General features: G+C 32.5%; 1 protein-coding gene across 38 annotated transcripts in view; it reads right to left on the bottom strand.

Moving 5' to 3' along the window:
• LOC145271199 (arf-GAP with coiled-coil, ANK repeat and PH domain-containing protein 2-like) overlaps positions 1-16,820 on the bottom strand; it is a 636,480-nt gene that overhangs the window by 618,512 nt on the left and 1,148 nt on the right. The window lies entirely within an intron of this gene.

Below are 16,820 nucleotides of genomic sequence, written 5' to 3' on the forward strand. Positions count from 1 at the left end.
TTATTACTGTATCTTTCTGACCTCATCCACTCTTCCACTCTTTCATCCCAAAATAGCAAACATTTCTGTAAAAGTCTGAGGACGCTACAGACGGCCAAAAAAACGGCCGTGTAGCCGAAACAATAATGTAACTTAAAAGAAAGATACGGTAATAAAAAATAAAACGTGTATATATATATATATATATATATATATAGCTACTTCATTTATTCACATAAATTTACTATACGAAAGTATAGATTTATGCGTAAACTTTAAGTATTTACTTCAAGAGTGCTCAATACGTAGGTAGAGCTAGTTAGTAATTTATAAAATATATATGGCGATTAAGCTACACTGAATATTCTGCGTTTCATCCAATTATAGGATTCGTCAGGCTTATGCGCGAATTCTGTCGTTGCTTCTTGTTTTTATATATGTTGAGGATTTCTAGTTGGCCAATCAGCTTTCTAGTATCCACCGCGCCCCTTCCTACCAGCCAATGGGCATGCATTTTATCAAACAAAAGGATCTGTTTTAGAGCTAGGTTAGTGGTTTTAGGTGGCCGTTCTCCTTTTTTTTTTTTTTTATATATACATATAAATATACCTATGTGTACACAATAATGCACATATATATACATATATATATATATATATATATATATATATATATACACATATGCGTGTGATCGTTTATGTATATTCATGTTTATTTAATTTATTTATTTGTTTGTTTTCTATTGTTATTGTTAGTTTTAAAGCTATTTTGTATCGCTATCCTAGAGTAAGTTTTATTTTGTGAACACAATTGTTTGCTATTTCCCGCCTACAGTTTAATAGATTTTGAGGTTCTTTAAAGTACAGGATAGAAAATTTTTCATGGAGGCATAATTTACATGGGTCGTCTAAATGTCTGCATGTGGTAGCTTGTCTCATTATTTTCCATTCGACTACCGGCCAATGTCCGCTTTCTTTGAGTTCCCAGTATTTATTCGCTAGTGTTGTTTTTATACGGTGTTTTTTATTTTTGAATGTGCTTTTGTGGTCATAGTATCGGGTTTTGAAATCTAAGGAAGTCATGCCTATGTAATATTTCTTGTTATTCGGGTTTTCTTTTGCAAATATTGTTGCTTGATAAACTACGCTTTTTGTTAGATACAGGGTGTCCACAAAGTCTGGCTACATTATGTAGCCACAGACTTTGTGGAAGCATCCTGTAGATTATGTAGCCAGACTTTGAGAGCACCCTGTATATATATATATATATATATATATATATATATATTGCTAGTGATCATTTCAAAACCAGATCAATTTATTTTACATTCATAGTATTTTATTAATGTTTATGTAGTAAGTCTTACACACTTTTCGTTGGATAGCAAATGTGCACCAAATAATGAGAGAAAGATGTGTTCTTCAAAAAAAAAATTAAAAAAAAAAATAGTTTGCTCTTTTCTTTTCTGATGAGAAACACCAAACTTTGAAATACCATGGTGTAAAGAGTTTTTCTTTTTCCTTGGTTGATCAAGTAAAGTTTATTTGTCATATCAGATTTTATATATATATAATTTTCAGAATGGGAGATAATTATTTCCACAGCCCAAAGAACGCCGCAGCCCACAAGAGCCACGCCAGCCAACGAATCGGAAGTCTAAGACTCAAGTTTCACCCTCATTTGGGCTCATTAGTCAGACATATTCGCACCCGGGATTTTAAACCCGAGCATCCTGCATGCGAGGCAAAGACTCTACCAACTGAGCAAACGCCCCGCACATTATATATATATATATATATATATATATATATATGTATATATATATATGCACATATACACACGCACACAAAACTGTGCCAAAAGTTAAACCTATTAACTAAAAAGTCTACTAGCTACAAAGATGGGAGTGATACCATTATAACGAGCGATCGTTTATGTTTTCTACGTAGTCACCATCATTCTTAATGAACTTTTGTCAGGAATTCAATGACACATCTCTACTTTTGATGCCCATCCATGACAAGGGTTGGTAGAGTCTCACACTGTCAACATCTGCAACAGAGAGATGAAACTTTTAGGTCTTGAATGTAAATGTACAAGTTCAGTCATCATAACAATGCACTTTGCAATGCCCTCTGTTCGACTCAGGTGGAATAAGAAATAAGAGGGAATGCACCTCATATATATATATATATATATATGTATGTATATATATATTTACTCCATTTACTCACATAAATTAATATACGAAAGTATAAATTTATGCGTAAACTTTAAGTATTTATTTCAAAAGTGCTCAATACGTAGGTAGAGCTAGTTTGCTATTTCTCGCCTACAGTTTAATAGATTTTTAGGTAGAGCTAGTTTGCTATATCTCGTCTACAGTTTAATAGATTTTGGGGTTCTTTAAAGTACAGGATAGCAAATTTTTCATGGAAGCATAATTTACATGGGTCATCTAAATGTCTGCACATGGTAGCTTGTCTTGCCCGATACTATGACCACAAAAGTACATTCAAAAATAAAAAACACTGTATAAAAACAACACTAGCGAATAAATACTGGGAACTCAAAGAAAGCGGACATTCGCCGGTAGTCGAATGGAAAATAATAAGACAAGCTACCACGTGCGTGCAGACATTTAGATGACCCATGTAAATTATGCCTCCATGAAAAATTTGCTATCCTGTACTTTAAAGAACCCCAAAATCTATTAAAATGTAGACGAGAAATAGCAAACAATTGTGTTCACAAAATAAAACTTACTCTAGGATAGCGATACAAAATAGCTTTAAAACTAACAAAAACAATAGAAAACAAACAAATAAATAAATTAAATAAACATGAATATACATAAACGACCACATATATATATATGTATGTGTGTACACATATGCATATTTATATATTAAAAAAAAAAAAAAAAAGAGCAGAAATGAGGAAAATCGTCTGCCTTAAACCACTAACCTAGTTCTAAAACAGATCCTTTGTTCGATAAAATGCATGCCCATTGGCTCATAGGAAGGGGCATGGTGGATACTAGAAAGCTGATTGGCTAAATAAAATCCTCAACATATATAAAAACGAAAAACAACCACAGAATTCGCGCATAAGCCTGACGAATCCTATAGTGGATGAAACGCCGAATATTCAGTGTAGCTTAATCGCCAGATATATTTTATAAATTACTATATATATATATATATATATATATATATATATATATATACATGGTAGTAAGTTATGAAAATACATATGGCAATTAAGCTACACAGAATATTCCACATTTCATTCTTGTGAGAATTCGTCAGGCTTATGCCTAAGCTTTAATTGCCATATATATTTTTTCATAACTTACTACCTATCTTTACCTATGTATTGAGCACTGTTGAAGTAAATACTGAAACATTTTACACACAAAATTATATCTTCGTATATTAATTTATGTGATTAAATGAATATATATATCAAATTTTAGTCATTCAATGAATTTAAAAATTTATGGCGTGAAATGTTTGAATTTCAAATCCAAAGATTTTTATTATTCTATGTAAGACAAAGAATACATTTGAAATATTATAACTCCTTATCCTATAGGATTTCGATGTCTACCATCTCTTCAGAGGAGAAAATATTAGCAAATAGTTACAATGGTTTACACTTTATTTGCTAAAGTCAGTGAGACATGCCTACTTCGGACCATTATATTGTGATGTGGATTACTCAAAATACAGTTTAGATCATTTTACCTCACTGTTACCAAAGACATTCACTTCGGATTTTACCATGCAATTTGGATGTGAACCTTTATATCCTTTTCATTAACTTCCTTTACTCTAGGACATTTAAATATTTAACTTTTAATTGTGATTTTCCATATATCGAATGTATATGGATTGCTTATACCAGTCCTGGGACAGGTATGTTACTAGTAATATATACTAATTACGCTTGATTCATGCAAGATGGTCCAAAAGCAGTCTGAAGCACTCCATAAGTTTCTGTGGCATTTTGTTCAAGTTTAAAAACAGAATTTTATTGCGTATCGTTCTTTTAAATTGCCTTCCCGTCTAGATTGCATTTTTGAAATTCACCAGCTGTCCATTTGAATCGAGCATCAGCTTTTGAGTGACATAAGAGACTCAAGGAAGACAGGAAATCTGTGAGGGATGATGAGAGGTGTAGGAGGAGTAAGTAAGTCAGAACAACAGAGTTGATTGGCCAAATAAAGAATTTCATGGCAGGTGCTCGTCTGAACTCCAATCTCTGCCCCCCCCCTCGCCAATCTTTCACGAAAAACACCCGTCTAGCTGAATCCACTGTGAAAAATTTCCCCCACTCTATATCTGTGCCTAAATCAAAACGCGGATTCCATGAACAAAGCTTCTTTCTTAGAACTGCACGCCTGTGGAACTCTGTTCCGTCTGCCTGCTTCCCACCGGACTACAACTTGGATGTCTTCAAACAAATTACTAATGAACCGCCCCCTTAAGTAAACACTTCATCAAATCTCCACACTAACGTAATGTACTTGCAATAACCCTTATCCCTGAGTGGCTTCCGGGCCTTGATAAGTGGTGATCACTGTGTAAAAAACAAACAAAAAAAAAGAACCAGCGTTTATAGCGACAATAAGTGTCAAGTTTGATGTCAGTGTGGGAACTGTACACACAATTATTCGCAAGGAACCGAAGATGCGGAAGATTTGCGTGAATGCACCAGTCCACAACTCCATCCTTGTCACAGATTATTTAACCAAGATTGGCATCAAGACAGTTCCTCACCCTCCCTATAGTCACAACCTTGCTCCCTGTGACTTTTGGTTATTCCCTAAGCTCAAGGAAAACCTTAGAGGCTGTCGTTATGAGACAATTGAGGAGATGAAAGAGGCTGTGACGAGGGTCATTGACACGCTCACACAAGGGGAATTCCATGGGGCTTTCCAGAAATTATTGGAACAGTACAACAAGTGCATTGCAGCCGGAGGAGAGTACTTTGAAGGGAACTTGAATTTCATGTGCGTACTATCGATAAAAATGCTCATATGAAAAACAAAGTCTGTGATTCGTACTATTTGCCTTCTTCGGACTACTGTCCTCATTTTTCACCACTTATCAAGGCCGAGAGGCCACTCAAGGATAAAGGGTTAAAGAGTGTACAGTAGTCAAAAGGATAATATAGTAATCGATAGTAATGGAAATCCCTCTAGTCCCGACCTTGCTCTCTGTGACTTTTTGGTTATTGCATAAGCTCAAGGAAAACCTTAGAGGCTGTCGTTTTGAGACAATTGAGGAGATGAAAGACGCTGTGATGAGGGTCATTGACACGTTCACACAAGAGAACTTCCATGGATCCTTCCAACAAGTTGTTGGAACGGTACAACAAGTGCATTGCAGCCAGAGGAGATTACTTCGAAGGAGACTAGAGTTTCATGTGTGTACTATCAATAAAAATGATAATACAAAAAGTCTGGAAATTTATTTAAAGCACCTCACACATATATACATATATATGTGTGTGTGCGTGTACGTTTGGATACATATATATATATATACATATATATATATATATATATGTGTGTGTGTGTGTGTGTGCGCATTTGGATTCTTAATCCGGTAGGGGGATGTGATGCGTCAAGTGTGTTAGGTATGAGTTAGTGTTAAGTCCATGCTTGCATGCCTTCTCACTTTCAGCTAACACCGCTGGCTAACCTTACAGTGAAAAGGGAGCAGCTATGCATAAGTCTCCCCTGCCAGTACATAGCCTCTCCATCATCAAGACTCCTACAGTGCCTCCACGTTGGCCACACATGGTAACTGGGTGTGTTGCGGCTCCAGGCTAAATTTGTAGGAGATCTCGGAGTAGTAGGGGATCCCAGAAGTAGTGCGTTATGGCCCACCGATGTGTGGACATGCCCTGACATACTACCAACCCCTACCCCACTGTCTTGTGGGTGCCCTTGGTTGGGTGAAGACTAGGGAAACCAACCCCAAAATCAAACACCACTGCCTGTGGGCCTTATCACAGCAAAAGGCTAAGAGATGGGAACTCTGATTCAAATCCTACTGCTGCTTGCAGTTTTCCTTAAAAGGCTATGGGACCTCATCCAGAAAGAAAAGGCGTAGTAGCGGACACGATAGGGCGACTGTTTACCTCACTGAGATTACTTTCGGCCAGAAGTTGCGGCCTCCTCTGTTGCCAGTCGTCGCGAGTTCGCTCCACTGGACATGAGCATTGGCGGTTCAGAGGGTGTTTATCTGATGTGCAACAGATACTGCACCTAAACTGCGCAAGTAAGTTTGGAGCCAAGGTGGAAAGTCCTGTGGTGACGGACTGAGACTACGCCAACACCGAAGGATAAAGCACTGAGGCCCCGACTAGTCATCGTCAAGATTGACGGACTGCATCATGATGATGATGCATATATATATATATATATATATATATATTCCACTTACTCTCATGGACACAATGTGCTAAGACTTTATTTATTTTTTAACTTTCATTCATCTTATTAATTTTGAGGAAAATGCAATCCAGCAAAAACAAATTAAGCATAAAAATAACGATTCTATATATACAGGGTGATCCCAAAAAAAAAAAAAAAAAAAAAAAAAAACCCAAAAAAACATAGAAAGTATATCTAGAACATATGCTGTAGAACGGAGAAAAAAAGGCCAAAGACCCTAGTGTTTTGATGTGATGTTTTGAATATAATAAACTAGTTATGACGAAAGTTCCATTTCATTCGGACAAAACACTAAGAAACGGGGCCTAATTAGAGTTCGGGCCCGTTTTTTTTTGGGGGGGGGGGGTCACCCTGTATTAACAAAACAAATATGTTTTCTTTGGAAATAGTTTTGCATCTGTTCTATTATTATATTATCATCCTCCCAGATATTACCTTCTCCTTCAAAGGGCGAGAGTAGTGCAGTATCCATTTGGTTGTCGTGGAACAATCCTCCCACATATCGAAGGAGTGAAGGAGTATTGGTTGAGTATTGTTCAACAGTCATATACATTTTTTACGTGAAATTCCAAAATGATTTTGAAGCCTTTAAACTGTCATTTTGAAACTCATTATTGAACTGCACCTAAAGGGACGACTAGAATCTTAAAAAGATCTCTCGGTTGGAAGATAGGAAATAGCGGGCGAATGTCTGGAATCCGGTAGGATGCCTCATCCCCAGCTTAAAAAAAAAGAAAAGAAAAAAAAAATTTATTTTAAAAATCGGTGATAGACAAAGTTAAATAATGATAGAAACCCAGCCTCCCTTCCTACAAAAAGAGAGAGGCACTCTGCAAAGATGAACATCATTGACCCTGTCAGTCTGCAGATGATTATATATATATATATATATATATATATATATATCTATTATATAATATAAAAGTAAAAATGTCTGTCTGTGTGTGTGTGTGTCTGTGTACATTTCCCTACGCAATAACTCTGTCAATTTTTAGTCTACAGACTCGAAATTTGATATACAGGGTACTGAGATTTGGGAAAATCTTTGTAATCCATTTTCGGACAGAAATTTTGCTGTTAAGAGGCCAAAGTTTAACGATTTGATCTTTGAGAACTCTACCAAAATCCTCTGCTAATTTTGGGTCTAAACACTTGAAATTTTAGATATAGGTTCCTTGGACATGGATCTAACTTTATAACTTGATTTGAGCCCAAAACAATAAATGTTAAGGGGTCATAATAGGTGTTAAAGTTTACAAAAATTGACCGCTTTTTTTTTTTTTTTTTGCTCAACATAGACCTCCAAACACTCGGGCAACGCTGAGCTCAAATGCTAGTATATATATATATATATATATATATATATATATATATATAAGTTTCGTGGTTTAACCACGAAACTTATATATTGCTCTGTTCTTAAATATTGAGCTTTTCCTTTTTGGCTAGGATCACCTTGAAAGTATTACTTCAAGTAATATCGATCAGGATTTTTCATCTGAATTCTATCAGTGTCTTATCTCGCTTACATATATATATATATATTAAATCCCCGAAACAGTGTTTCATGGTAAACAACTGATGATCCCTTCAAAAATAAAAAAAATTGGTATTATAGTAAATTCGAGAGAGTTGATGCAGTGATTGCAGGTGATTAAATGACTTACTGACTAAGTGTTTTTTTTTTGTTTTTTTTTAACGAATGATAAAAAGTAATTTTTTGTGTAGTTTCAAATGTAAAAAAACTTCAAAGTTGCCTGTCTAGCCGCACTGATGAGCTGTGAAACAGCGAAACAGTACTGTATGTGGATGACTATATATATATATATATATATATATATATATACTTCTTTTTTTTTTTTTTTTTTTCTTACTCACGTTCACCCCCAAACATGGCATATCGGCACTTGGATTTAAGGGTTTGTGCAGATTTTCAATGTCCCTTTTGAGGGACTTTTCAAGGCTTTTCAAATTTTTTCAAGGCCTTCTCCAGACAAAATTCAAGTTTTCAATACAAAATTTGGGGTTTGTTTTACAATTCACAACGATTCTAAAAATAGTTTAAAAAGAAAAAAAAAAAAAAAGAAAGAAAAGAAAATGAAAATATACAACAAATAAATGTTACCATAGCCAATAAAAGTTACTTTGCAATTTACCTGCGTCATTTATTGTGGTGTTTTTAATTAATTTTGAATGATTTTTATTTTATTTCAAATTAACTCATTAAAAGGAAGGCGGGGACTCATTTTTATTTATGGCGGCCACACTACTCTAACCCTAATTCTTTACAGCTTTTAAATTTCCAAACAAGCTTGCTATCGGCTTCTCCACTTTTTTTGGCTCGTCCAGCCTCATTTTAAATTATCGCAATTTTTTTGTGTTTTTTTTTTGGGGGGGGGGTCATCATTAGAGAGTCCTAGAGAGTCCCGTCCTCAGAAGGAATTTTTTTTTAGAGGGAGGGGGGGTCATTTTTATTTATGGCGGCCGCACTACTCGCCCCCCCCCCAAAAAAAAAAATTATAAATGGAAACAAAAATAGAGAGAGATTTCGATTTCGTTTTAAACATTTCAACACAAATTTTTACTGAAAAAAAAAAAAAAAAAAAAAATTTTCTAGACATTTTCCTTATTTTCAAAATTTTCTTCAAGCTAATAAGAATATGGCCTTTTCAAGACAAAAGTCAGAATTCAAGGACTTTTGAAGCCTGTGCGAATCCTGTACTATTTGAGACCATAACTAGGAAAGATCAACAAGATGTTGGTTTACATTACATTTAAACTTCTGCATATCAGTACAGCCGGGGAGCAGAAAGGCAATTCCAAAGTTTATTATTGGTTAAAAAAGAAGCCAAGACATGTGCATGCAAGTATTGTTTTTTGGGGTTTTTTCTTTTTAAACAATTCATTTCTTGTAAGTAAAAAAGTAAAAAATAAAAAAAAATACTAGAGCTGAAATCAAAACCAAAAACCTAAAGACAGCGAGTCGATACGATAACCATTACACCAGCTTGACACGTTCTTCAAAAAATATGTTTTGAAACTTACTTATTCTTAACATAAGAAATCTCACGTGACCCATTCGCACATGTGCAGTCGTAAAGCAGTTGACAAACAGATAAAAATCCAATGACCCCCCCCCAAGTACCAATTTTTCAATTTTAACCCTCTTTTTCCGGATGAACATGGATTAAAATCTTTTCCACATGTCTGAATACCTTCTATACCAAATTCAAGTCAGTGGATGAAAAATTCGTTGAGTATATAGGTTAAGAAGTGTCCTCACACATATAAACATTCTCAAAGATATATATAGATAGATTTAGTGATTTCTTTATATTTATTAGAAATTTTTTTTATTTTATTAATTTATTTTGGAAAATTAAAATACAATTTTTTTTCGATGGAAAGTCCGGTGTTGCATGCAGAACATCTGAGTCGCCCATGCTTCCGCAACGCCAAAAAATGTCCTTGTCCAAATCCAATATTTAAAATCAAGTTCCGTCTGTGTTTGTTTACATTTACGTCAGCTGATACTAGTGCTTGACGATGAATGCCCTGGAAAAGTCACTCCTGGTTGATGTTTACCAGTTTTACAACATATTATTCCGAAAACCAGCCAAGTTCGTTCGCATAACTGGTAATCAATTATCAGAAATGACTTTTCCAGGGCATTCATCGTCAAACACAAATAGCAGCTGACGTAAATGTAAACACAAACGGAATTTAATTTTAACATTTTCTGTTGATGCGATTTCGATCATCTTCCTCTCCTCGGAAAACATTGGCTTAAGTGCAGTTTAACATCCACAAGCAATTTAACTTTTCATTTTAGGAGAGTTCCGTCCGTGTAACGGAAGAGTTAACCAAGCCTGTTTTTGGTTTAAAAAAAAAAAAAAAAAAAAAAAATTGGTGCTGTTTTTCGGTATTCTTGCAAAGGTGCAAATACACTTACTGATCCGCGCTATTTTTTAAATCGTATTTCCAAGTTTAATTAAAGGTTTATATGTTCTTTTTTTTATTCAATTGTAAGGTTAAAGTACAGAATAGGTACAAAACACCCTCCCCACCCATGTTAAGAATGGCTTTTTAAATAATAACGTTATTATTTCAGCACGGATCAATAAGTGCATGAGTACCCTTGCAGAATTTGACCCGGATCCTCGGGATTTTCCGTCAATTATGGATCGGGATCACTGGATTAAGCTGAGCGTTGTCCAAATGTTGAGACGCTAAATCGACATTTTTTATTTTTTTTTGTATATAAAAAAAAAAAAATGTAATTTTTAAATTATTTTTTGGGTGATTATTTTTTTAACATTTGTTGACAAAAAATAATTTGTAAATTTTCTTGAGAAAAAAAAAACAAAAAAAAAATCTGTACTTTCACCTAACAATTTACGGGTTTCATAAAATAATTCATCTTTTCTTATATATATATATATAAAAAAAAAAAAACTTTACAAAACAAAAAGTAAAAAGCGTTTACTTCCAATTTTCTTTAAACATTTTTTAGTTTTCTTAAAAGAAAAAAAAACAAAAAAACTGTACTTTCACCTAACAATTTACGGTAAAAAAAAAAAAAAGATTAATCTTTTCTTGAAAAAAAAAAAAAAAACTTTTGTTGATAAAAAAAATTGCGAAAGAAAACAAAAGTAAATAAGCACAAAATGAAACTTTTTCTTGAAAAACTTTTTAAAAAAATTATATTCAGTAAATTTGTTAGGTTTTTTATTTTTTATTTTATTTCCGTTTTTTCCGGTTTGTTTGTTTTGAAATTCGTCTGCGTCTGTTACTTTGTTCGGCTTAATCCGGTGAATGTCGGTCGCACCCGAACCATAATTGACGGAAAATCCCGAGGATCCGGGTCAAATACTGCAAGAGTATCCTTTTTTTCTGTAACATTCAATTAAAACCATCGGTATTTTTTTTTAGATTAGGTCCAACTCCATAATTCTTTTTTTAAATGAAAGGTTTTCGACTATGCTGAATACGAAAATCGCATCTAAATTTTGCAGAAATAAGTTGTATTATGCATTGTATTCTTTGGCGGCCATATTTTTTACGCGCGTGCGTCATAAACAAATCTAATCATCTTATGACACTGCACGCACGTAAAAAATATGGCCGTCAAAGAATACAATGCATAATATAACATTTTATATCTCGATAACTAATTATTTCTACAAACTTTCATTGCGATTTTCGTATTCAACATAGTCGAAAACTTATAAAAGTTGTCATTTAAAAGAAAATTGTGGAGGTGGACCTAATCTGAAAATTTACCATTTTGCAGTTTTAACAAAAGGGTTACATTAATCGGGACGAGATCAAAGTGTAGTATCTGTTCTTCAGATGCTGCACTTCTATTTCTTGTTCTCTTTCGGTGGAGGAGAAATCCTTCACGACTGAGGCAATTTTTATTTTTGTACCTTTTCTCCACGTTAAAAAACGACCCTGGTGTCTAACTCTGTCCCGTGGGGAGGCATAGTAAATAGGTACATTAATATCACGGAGTCTTCATTCGCGCTGAACGTCCACAGAATGCCCAGTGGCAATATATTATATATGAAAGATGCCGTTGGGGAATTTCCACAGGTCCCACTAGTAAAAATTAATACGCGATGATTGTGTGTTATGATTGGATATCAAAATATTACGTCATTTATCTATCTTATCTTCTTCGAAAGAACTACAATAATATCGTGGGGTCTCTATTCACGCTGGATGTCCACAGAATACCGAGCACAGGGGGTTTGTATTACAATCCACAGATATACGAAAAAGTTTTCAAAACACAAAATATACAACAAATAAATGTTACCAAAGGCAAGATAAGTTACTTATCTGACTAACTGGATAAGGTTTTAGTGTTTTTGTTTTTAATGTAAAATGTGTATTCAGTTTGAAAAACAAGTAATATTGAGCGCTACCGAAGAACAGGAAAAAAATGACCGCGATGTCTTAAGTTTCGACAAAGACTTAAAAATAAGAAATAAAACTAAATGATGGTGAAAATCACCCAATAAATGTTACCGTGACATTTTTTTGAGTAGGTTTCTGCCACCATCTTATTTTATTTCGAAGTGATTATCGAGACTCCAAAGATGAAAAAGAGACATCACGGCCATTTTTTTTTTTCTTGTTCTCATATAGCGTTGAATATTAGTTGTTTTTGGTTTATTTTTTTTAACCGAATAAACATTTTACATTAAATAAAAACACGAAAAACTAATCTAGTTAGGTAGAAATTTTCTACAGTAACTTATCTTGCCTTTGGTAACATTTATTTGTTATATATTTGTTTTTTGGGGTTTTGACAACTTTTTCGTACCTCTGTAGATTGTAAAACAAACCCCAAATTCCTAATAAATGAGACGATTAAGCAAAATATAATTGTTTTTGACGAATTTCCAAACTGCATTTTTTACTAAATTTGATATTTAAGGACTGTACTAATTTTTTTTTTTTTTTTAGATTCAATTTTTACGGTATTTTTTTTTTTTTTTTTGGTTCATTAAATTAGTACTTACGCAATTTACAGACCATACTGAAATAATAACGTTTGGCAATTAAAATTTAGAAAAAAAATAGAGAAAAGTACGTAATCGTTATAGGACAAAGATGTCATATTCCAAAAATCATATAAATCGATCAAAATTTTTTTTTAACTAAAAAATAATCAAAATTTACGATTTTTAGCGATTTTACTACTAAATTGAATATAAGGCTGATTATTTACGTCATCATTTCGATCTGAATTGTTTCCCTTTGTTTATTTCATCGGATTTCATCATGGCCGAAGAAAACACGACTCGCTTAGTCGTAAAATTTGATTTTCTTGAATAGAAAAAACTACTTAATCAAATTAGGTGATTTTTGGAATATGACATCTCGGGTTTTCTGTAACGAGTACGTAGGTGCTTATGCACATATTGGACCGCGCTATTTTTTAAACAGTATTTTCAAGTTTCACGATATCTTTAATTGTTAGGTGAAAGTACAGAATAATTACAAAACACCCTCACCCCATGTTAAGAATGGCTTTCTAAATAACGTTAATATTTCAGTACGGTAATATAAGTGCATAAAGTACCAGTATGTAAGATTTTATTTCCTTTATTTTTAATTGCCGCCATTAGTATAAATTTGAACAAGCGAAGCGAAGCGCTCTACGACATTAAGAAAGCCATTCGTAAAATGGGGAGGGTGTTTTGTAACTGTTTTGTACTTTCCTCTAACAATTTAATAAGATCGTAAAACTTGAAAATACCATTAAAAAAATGGCGCGGTACCATAAGTGCACAAAAGCACCATTAAATTGTTAGGTGAAAGTATAGAATAGTTAAAAAAAAAAAAAAAAAATGCCCTCCCCTCCGCATGTTAAGAATAGGTTTCTAAATTATAACGTTATTTCAGCGCGATCCGTATTCTACATAAATATCCTGAATTTAAAAATAAACTTGCAATCTGTAGCGTTTGTCGATAAATAGATAATAATCACGCGGAATCAAAAGTGGGCGGGTTCGATCCTTGTTGGCAGCGACTAGAACATTTAATGTGATTTGTCTTTTATTTATTTTTTAGTATAGAAAAAAAAAAACGGAGTGCTCAATTACGCGTGTAAAACCGTTTTTTGTTGGTGTTGTTATTTTTTTTTTTTTTTACTACGTGCCCCAGACCACACCATGTTAAGAACGGCTTTCGGAATAAACAACCCCTTACAACCTCCCCATGTTAAGACTTTCGAGGTTGGGGGGGGGTAATCCGAAAGCCGTTCTTATCATGGGGAGGTTGGGGTGTTTATAACACGCTGGGGCAGTGGGGCAGTGGGGCACTGGGCAGGCACATCGTAAAACTTTACCGAAAAAAAAAAAAAAAAAAAAAATTACCGGAGTGCTCAATTACGCGTGTAAAACCGTTTCTTTTTTTTTAAACAAAAAACAAATGTTAACCATCGATTGAAACCGAATTCATTTGTTTTATTATTATTTACTTGCCAAGTGTATATATATTTTTTTTTTTTTCGATAAAGACCGACCCTGTGTAACACTGTTACACAGGGTCGGTTTTTAATGTGTGTGTGTGGAGGGGGTGACCAACTCCCAAAAAAGGGCACTCTAGTTAGTAAAAACAAAAATAAATAAAAATGTATCAGTCATGAAGGATTTCTCCTCCATTAACTGAGATCAAAAAATTTAAAGAACAGCTCCAGAACAGATGGTGTTTATTTGCTCCCCCACTGAGCAAATTAGGCACAAGGCCGTTTTTAATGTGAGGTAAAAACCAGCTCCCCTAAAAGTAGGCAAAAAGGGGGCACTCTGGTTACCAAAAATAATAATTGTCCCAGTATAGAGGGTTTCCCCTCCATTGACTGGTACAAATTATCTTAAGTGCAGCAATCAGCATCTGCCGGAACAGATACTACCCTTTGATCTTGGCCCATGTGTGTTTAAAAACGAGTGTTATGGAGGCGTGTTAAAAAATATAAGTGAACAGTTTAAGAATTAAAAGTTGTTCTATTGAAGTTTTCAGCTTTAAGATGGCCACCATACCATTAGAACAACCATTAACGATTATTATCTTGTTAATTGGATGGCCATCAATGTCGTAATAATTAGGTTATGACATTTTTTTTTAAGTATTAATGGATGTTTACATTATTTATTGAACCGAATTGTTTCGTCATATATATATATATATATATATATATAATTTGATTAGTTTTTTTGAAAAAAGAATTCCAGCAGAGTGCTCAATTAAAAGGAAAATCCAAATTTTAAGAGCGTACTTATATTTTGTACGAATATTGGCTGAAGAGAGCTTGATAAGGATACCTTAAACGGGCCTCATTATCGGGCTTGAAACCGACGGTACCAATGATCTGTCTCAACTAACAACTTTCTTTACACAAAATATATATATATATATATATATATATTAGTTCTTATATGTACTAATGTATATGGTACTTATGCACTTTTGTTACCGTGATATATTTTTTTAAAAATAGTTTCAAGTTAAATTCAAATTTTACAATATCATCTTTTATTAAATTGTTAGGTGAAAGTACACAATAGTTACAAAACGACCTTCCCATGTTAAGAAGGGCTTTCTAAACAATAACGTTATTATTTCAGCGCGGTAAAAAAAGTGCATAGTACACACACACATACTAAGAACTAATTTAGTTGGGACAGTGTTGTTTCAATGACAAGTTATCTTAAAGCTGAAAACTTCAATATAACAAAAATAAGTTAAAAACGTAAATGAAAAAAAAAATAATAATAATTTTACTAACTTTTTTATTTTGTAAAAAGAAAAAAAGACAAGTGCGCGAAATAGTTTTTCGACAAGGAGAGAGATCGTTTTCTTTTTAGATTATAGATATATATATATATATATATATACATATATATAGTTTTTAAACTGGCAAAACATCTTGTGTCCATCATATATATATACATATATATATATATTATATTCTGTGTCAATCATATATATATATATATATATATATATATTCTGTGTCAATCATATATATATATATATATATATATATATATATTATATTCTGTGTCAATCATATATATATATATATATATATATATTATATTCTGTGTCAATCATATATATATATATATATATATATATTATATTCTGTGTCAATCATATATATATATATATATATATATATATATATTATATTCTGTGTCAATCATATATATATATATATATATATATATATTATATTCTGTGTCAATCATATATATATATATATATATATATATTATATTCTGTGTCAATCATATATATATATATATATATATTATATTCTGTGTCAATCATATATATATATATATATTATATTCTGTGTCAATCATATATATATATATATATTATATTCTGTGTCAATCATATATATATATATATATATATATATTATATTCTGTGTCAATCATATATATATATATATATATATTATATTCTGTGTCAATCATATATATATATATATATTATATTCTGTGTCAATCATATATATATATATATATATATATATATTATATTCTGTGTCAATCATATATATATATATATATTATATTCTGTGTCAATCATATATATATATATATATTATATTCTGTGTCAATCATATATATATATATATATATATTATATTCTGTGTCAATCATATATATATATATATATATATATGTATGTATGTATTATATCCTGTGTCATTCATATATATATATATATATATATATATATATATATGTGTGTGTGTATGTATTATATCCTGTGTCATTCATATACATATATATATATGTATTATATATATATATATATATATATATATTCTGTGTCAATCATATAT

The sequence above is a fragment of the Euprymna scolopes genome, chromosome 46 (genome assembly GCF_053919585.1).
Source record: "Euprymna scolopes isolate OS-2025 chromosome 46, ASM5391958v1, whole genome shotgun sequence".
Taxonomy (NCBI): Eukaryota; Metazoa; Mollusca; class Cephalopoda; order Sepiida; family Sepiolidae; genus Euprymna; species Euprymna scolopes.